The sequence below is a fragment of the Cinclus cinclus genome, chromosome 4, assembly GCF_963662255.1.
Source record: "Cinclus cinclus chromosome 4, bCinCin1.1, whole genome shotgun sequence".
NCBI lineage: Eukaryota > Metazoa > Chordata > Aves > Passeriformes > Cinclidae > Cinclus > Cinclus cinclus.
In genome coordinates this window covers 68,529,300-68,535,299 of record NC_085049.1, presented here as the reverse complement: position 1 = coordinate 68,535,299, position 6,000 = coordinate 68,529,300, and positions in this window count along the sequence as shown.

Here is a 6,000-nt window from a genome sequence, read left to right as displayed (position 1 = left end):
AACCTCAGCTATGAAGAGTGTTTAATTACATAATTTTTGAGCCCTGCCACATGCAGAGCTTAGTTTCAGACCAGATCCTAAGTTATCCCAGCTGTAAACTGATAGCACATTAAACATCTCTATGGCTGAGGAGAGTCTCCAGCTAATTTACCTGAGGCTAGAGACACCCTTTTCTTGCAGGGACAAGTAACAGCTCTGTGTTTTCTGTCCTCCCAGCTGAGAGGGCTCATCCCTAAGCACACTGGAACAGTTTCTGATGGTGTGCTGCCTCCAAAGGGGCTCTGCGACTAGAATTTGTTAAGACTCAAAAACTTTTTGGCACGGAGCTTCTCAGACAGCAATGCGTTTCGGCAGATGCTGGCAATTAGCAGCTCCTATGTGGTAACAGAGGAGCAGACAAGCCCCACCGGCTGCCCCGTCGCGCAGGTGTATTTACAGGAGGAACAAACGCCTTTATTTGACACCAATCATGAGAAGTAAATGCACATCCATAAAAACGGAAGACCCTGGTTATGAAATTAACTCAGCCCGCAGCCACGCCTGGGGTGCGGGCACAGCAGCCCCTCTCTCTTATCAGCCGCTGGGGCTTATGCAACGCGAGTGGGGACAGGCAGGGAGGGGACACCGCACGCCGGGAGAATTCCCAGAGAAATCCCTCCCGGGAGCAGCGGTGCCGCCAGGAAGGTTTTTTCCGGCCCCCGTTGGAGGCACCGGGACCACGGGGGCTGTACTTTTACAGAAAAGGACAAGCCCTGTTCCCCGGGCAGCCGGGCCAGACCCCGGCTCTGTCTCGGAGCAACTCAGGAGTTCACCCCCATTCCCCGTCACGCTCCCCATCTCCCCTAGCGCTGCCGCGCCGGAGCAGCGCCCTGACCGCGACGGCAGCAGCGGGGCTGAGAGCAGCTCGCTCGCTGGCATAAGGGAATGCAGACCTGGGAGAGCTCTTTCAGGCTTCGGGATGAAGAAGAAGCCCCTCAGACTCCAGGGCGCTGCCCTCACTCCGCTACCCAGCCGCGCCACGGCCGGACCCGCCTGCCACCTCCCCACCCACCGAGAGGCTCCCGCCCGCCCGGCACCCACCTGTAGGACACCTGCTTCCTGAAGGTGAGGCTCCGCAGCTTCTCCTCCAGCGACTCGTCCGCCGCCGACAGTCCCTGCTCCTCCGGGATCCCGGCGGCGCCCGCCGCCTCCCCGCCACCCTCGGCCCCCCGGCAGCCGCCGCCCGCCGCCCCCGTCTCCTCCCCTCCGGCCGCGGCGGGGGGGTTCATTGCGGCGGGGCAGCGGGGCCGAGAGGGAGGAGGAGCCGGGGGCAGGGGAGGGCCGGCCGGCGGCTGCAGGCGCTGGGGGGCGGCGGTGGCGGCCGGGGGACCGCAGCTCCCGGGGCCGCGGGGCGCGCTGCGAGCCGCGGCGGCTGCAAATGGCAGCGCGACCGCGCAGCATCCATCGGCGGCCGCACTGCAGCGGGGCATTGTGGGAAACTCCTGGCCGGCCACGCCCCGCCGCCCGCCGGCCAATTGCCGTGCCGCGCCCCCGCGGCCACACCCGGCCCCGCCCCGCCCCGCCCCGCCCCGCGTCACTCCGCAAATCCCTTCCAGAGCCGGCTCCGGTGCCCCTGTCCTCCTACACCTGCGCTTGTTCGCCTAGCGCTTCCAGTTTGTTCCCCCGGTGATCTCAGTTCGGTACGCTCAGGATCAAAGCACCCAGCGGCAGAGACATCTTCTGACAAGCGTCACGGTGCCCCTCCGTAAAGTTAATTGTACTCCCACCCGGTTCCCTGCTTCTCCCTTTTCTTCATTAGGGGACGCTAAGGAAAACTTCAGAGGAGAGCGTCGGCATGTTTCAGCACAGGAGCTGACAGTGACAATAAGATTAAAAAGTACAGAAAAGGTTGAGGTCTGTGGCTATGATTTCATAAACTCCCATGGTCCACAAATTATTTCCCTAAGCAGCCTTGCCTTCTCTATATGAACCCTGTGGCTCACATCAGGTTTATGACTGTCAACGGATTCCTTACACCCGATCCTCACTCCTTCCTCATCCCATCCACAGATTCAGCTTCTCCACGAGAAGCACATATTGTGTACACATCGTTCACCTCAACTTCAGCATTGACAGGCCCTCCAAGCCAGCCAATCTTCCTGCCCCTTGTTGGCAGTAGCTATCAGCACTTTGTTGGGTGATGAAAAGTGGGTCTTTTCACTACAGCATGAGTATCGAAAAGCTGAACTAACCTTCAAAGGAATGCTCTACCCCTGTGCATAACCAATGCGTACAGTGCCTGCGTGCACAGGTGCTTTGCTCAAATATATGTTTTCTCCCCCAAACCTCAGAGCACCTTTAATTACTAGTGAAGCACATAAAGCATAATCAAGCAGTGATTTGCATATTAGAAGCAAAACTAAGGTTCTTATGAAGGACTGTAAAAGGAAGGTCTGGATCCTCCTCTGAGCTTTGTGCAGAGAGATCTACAAATATTCATGGAGCTCCACTGGAACTATTGGTGCCTTTTCCATTGAGAGCTGGAAAGTCATTCCTTCAGCTGGAAAGTCTCTGGTTGAAATTCCAGGGAAATCAGCAGTGAATGTTCCTTGTGAAAATATTCAATTTAAGATAATGTGACAAATATTTTTTGCAGAACCAAACTAAACCATCTTGGGGTGGACCTGTCAAAGAACAGTTCAGAGCCAGCCCAAAATCCAGCTTCCAGGATGGGGAGTGGCACCATAAGTCCCTTACTGCCTTATCAGTGCTATTTTTGAGGTTTTGTCATTGGTGAAAACCATGTGGCCCGTTGCTATGAGAAGATGCCAATAACATGTGCTAAAACACCTGCAACTGCAAATTAATTTTGCACTCGGAGAGCAAAACACTGTGCATCATCTCACAGCTTTATTCTCTCAGGCTTTAGTCCACAGGAGAAGAGCTCTGTGGCCTGTGCCCCAGCTAATGGCTCCACCTCTCGTAGAGCATCTGGAGCACAGCCCAACAACTACTCAGGATTTCCTACCTCCTCTCCAGTGAACATCCATGCCACTGAGCCACCTCCTCCTTCAGCATAAGCCCTCCTGTAGCTCCTGTGTGTCAATAACCCTTTTATCCACATGACCAAATTGACACTCTGCTCCAGGATTACCTATTTTATCTCTGACTGCTGCAGTTTGCATGACTCATTTGCAACATGAAGAGCTAAATTGACTTCCTTTGCCTTTCCTCTGAATATGAGAAATTATGAGAGAGTCTGAGGCTTGTGAAGGAAAGCCCTGCTTACACAGATACACCTGTGGTGTAGCTGTCAGTCCCTGTGTCTCCTGTACAGCAAGGCAGCAACAGCAGAAACTTTGTAGGAGTACCATGTTTGCTCCAGGGTCTGGCTGCAGACATACCACTGGGCCAGAAAGGAAAGAATGAGAACATAGATTTTTACCAGGTTTTGCCACTATCTGGGGTTATCATGATAACAAAAATCCAAACTCCCAGGTCTTGGCTCTCATCTCTTAAGTGCTGTCAGGTTAAATGGAGCACCTCACAGCACTCCCTGATTGTCTGGGAGAGCTGAGAAGGTTCAGCAGGCAGGGAGCTCTTTTTCCTGGGTGGAAACTTCTCACCATACTGCATGCCATGAATAGCAGGGTGGATGGTGGGAATGGTGGAGGAAATGCAGTGAAAGGAGAGATTTCAGCCTTTTGGAATAAAGCCAAAGGAAGGTTTATTCCATTACTCACATGCCTGTTAAATCCAATTTTGAACACTCCAGTGCCCACAGACCGTGTGCACTGCGGTAAGTTTCATTCCAAGCAGGAGGGACTGAAATTTCTTTTTCTGATAGAAACGAGATTGATATATGAAAATGGGGATTGGGGAAGAAAAGGGTGAGGCAACCTTGTTCATTGTGCTAGGCTAGCCAGTGAGAAGTCAGTCTACTTTAAATGCTCCATATTCCTTAAGTTCATACAAAATTCATCCCCAGGTTAGCCCCCAACATTCAACTTCCAGGAAAAACATACAAAACATAAAAATATATTTATACACAGATGTGCATATACATGTATTTGCATCTCCTCCTTTAAAACTTAAAAAGATTTAAATCTTATTTTTAAATGTGACATTAAGTGGCCAGCTTATCTTTCCAGATCCTATGTTGATAGATTGGATCCACACACAAGAACATTCCTTTTTGGTCAACATTTGAAGGTCTAGTAGAGCACTGCTCATCCACTGGGAAACTGAGGGGTGTTGAGGCTTAGTGAGGAGGAGCAGATTTGATCTGCTGTACCACAATAAAGATAGGGGCCAGAACATCTGGTATCTATCAACTATCAGAACATCTATCAACTATCTTACTAGAGATACACAAAATAGTAATTTTATAGCAAGGTATGGAACTCATGCAAATACATTTTAAGATTAATTCAATAACAAAAACTTAAGTCATTCCTATGGACCATTTGAAGCCCACAAAGAGGCAACACCAAGAAAAGAAGAAATCAAATCACTTTCTTTTTTAATTTTTTGAGGCACAAACTGGAGGGAGACAAGACATCCAAGCATTATTTTTCATTAGAAAGGAAATATGCTTTTGTTTCCAACTCCTATCTCATTTGGATCACCTTGCTTTGCTTAATCTCTGTGTGATTTACAGAGGAGGAAACTACCACTGGCTTTGCAGACCAGGAATCTGAAGCATGGAATAAACACGGCAAGCCAAAATCACCAGCATGCCACAAGCATGAGGCCCATGTTTCTAAAAAAATCCTAAAGCAAACAAATTAGGAAATGGAGAATCAGGAATGAATCTTCCATTAAATACCTTCAAGGGGGGTGAAGTGTGTGCTGTTGTAAAATAGGTACAAACAATAGCTAAAGATCAAGGAGAACACTTTCTACCCAAACATGCCATGAGAGCCATCACAAGTTGCATTTGGATATCCTTCCTCCTGCCCTGCCACAGGATTCAGCCTGGAAAAGGAGTATCAAAATCCAGCCTTGAATTCAAACAGTAGGATGCTTTTCCAAGAACAGCATGTCCTGGAGGCTGACAGCTCATCATACAGCATTTCCCCATTGTGTGGAGGTTTCTTTTTTATCAGACTCCCTGCAGCATTACCTGCTGTGTGATGCTTTAAGGGTCACACAGAGATCCGAGGAGATTCTTAACCCATGGCTGATCACCAGCCTGCGTTTTTGTTTGCTTGGAGGAACTGAGCTCAGCTAAAACTAAGCTGAGAGTAACTTTCCCAATCAGTCACAGTCTAACGATTTTCCTCTAAAAATGCTATATATATGGCTGGATGCTGCAAACAAGTGCCCTGGATCAATAGTCCTGGCAAGTGAAATTGCCTGTTTGGAAAGCATGAGGCATGCAGAGTAGATCCTTGGAGAAGAGCTTTTTTTTCTTCCTTCACTGCCAATTTCTTTTGCTACTTTGACCTCTTTAGCCCAAAATTAAGGCATTTCTGAAAATCTGCATCAGCCACAAATTTAGTGCAGGCCACGGTGTTCCAATTCCCATGTTATGCTGCCTTCCCCAAACCGTAAAGCAGCCTTCTTTAAGAGGCCTTGGAAAGGAGGAACCCAAAGCCATCTGTCTCACTCCCATTTTCAGTTAAGCTGGAACTATTACTTCCATGGCTAGTACTTGGATGATAAATTCATGGTTGCTCTTGTAGGGATGCATGATACTCATATATGAGGTCTCCTGCCTAGTAGGAAACTGGCATAAAACAAATTACTGTACCATTTGTGATGCCAGTTCTGCACAGAGTAATTTTCGTATCTGCACTAGGTCATCCATCCTCAAGTTCCCTGGATGACCAGCAAAGACAGAGTCCTCAAACTGAAAGCAATCAGGCATTTTCTTGTCCATGTCTACTCAAAGCAGCAGAGGTCAGCTCTGTACCCTGGCAGGATGCTGGGTTTGGGCTGCAGGGTGTAATGTCGGGTGCTCATGCAGGCAAGAACTTCTGAGTTGCAGGAAAAAGCTCCTGAATTATCTCAGGGGTG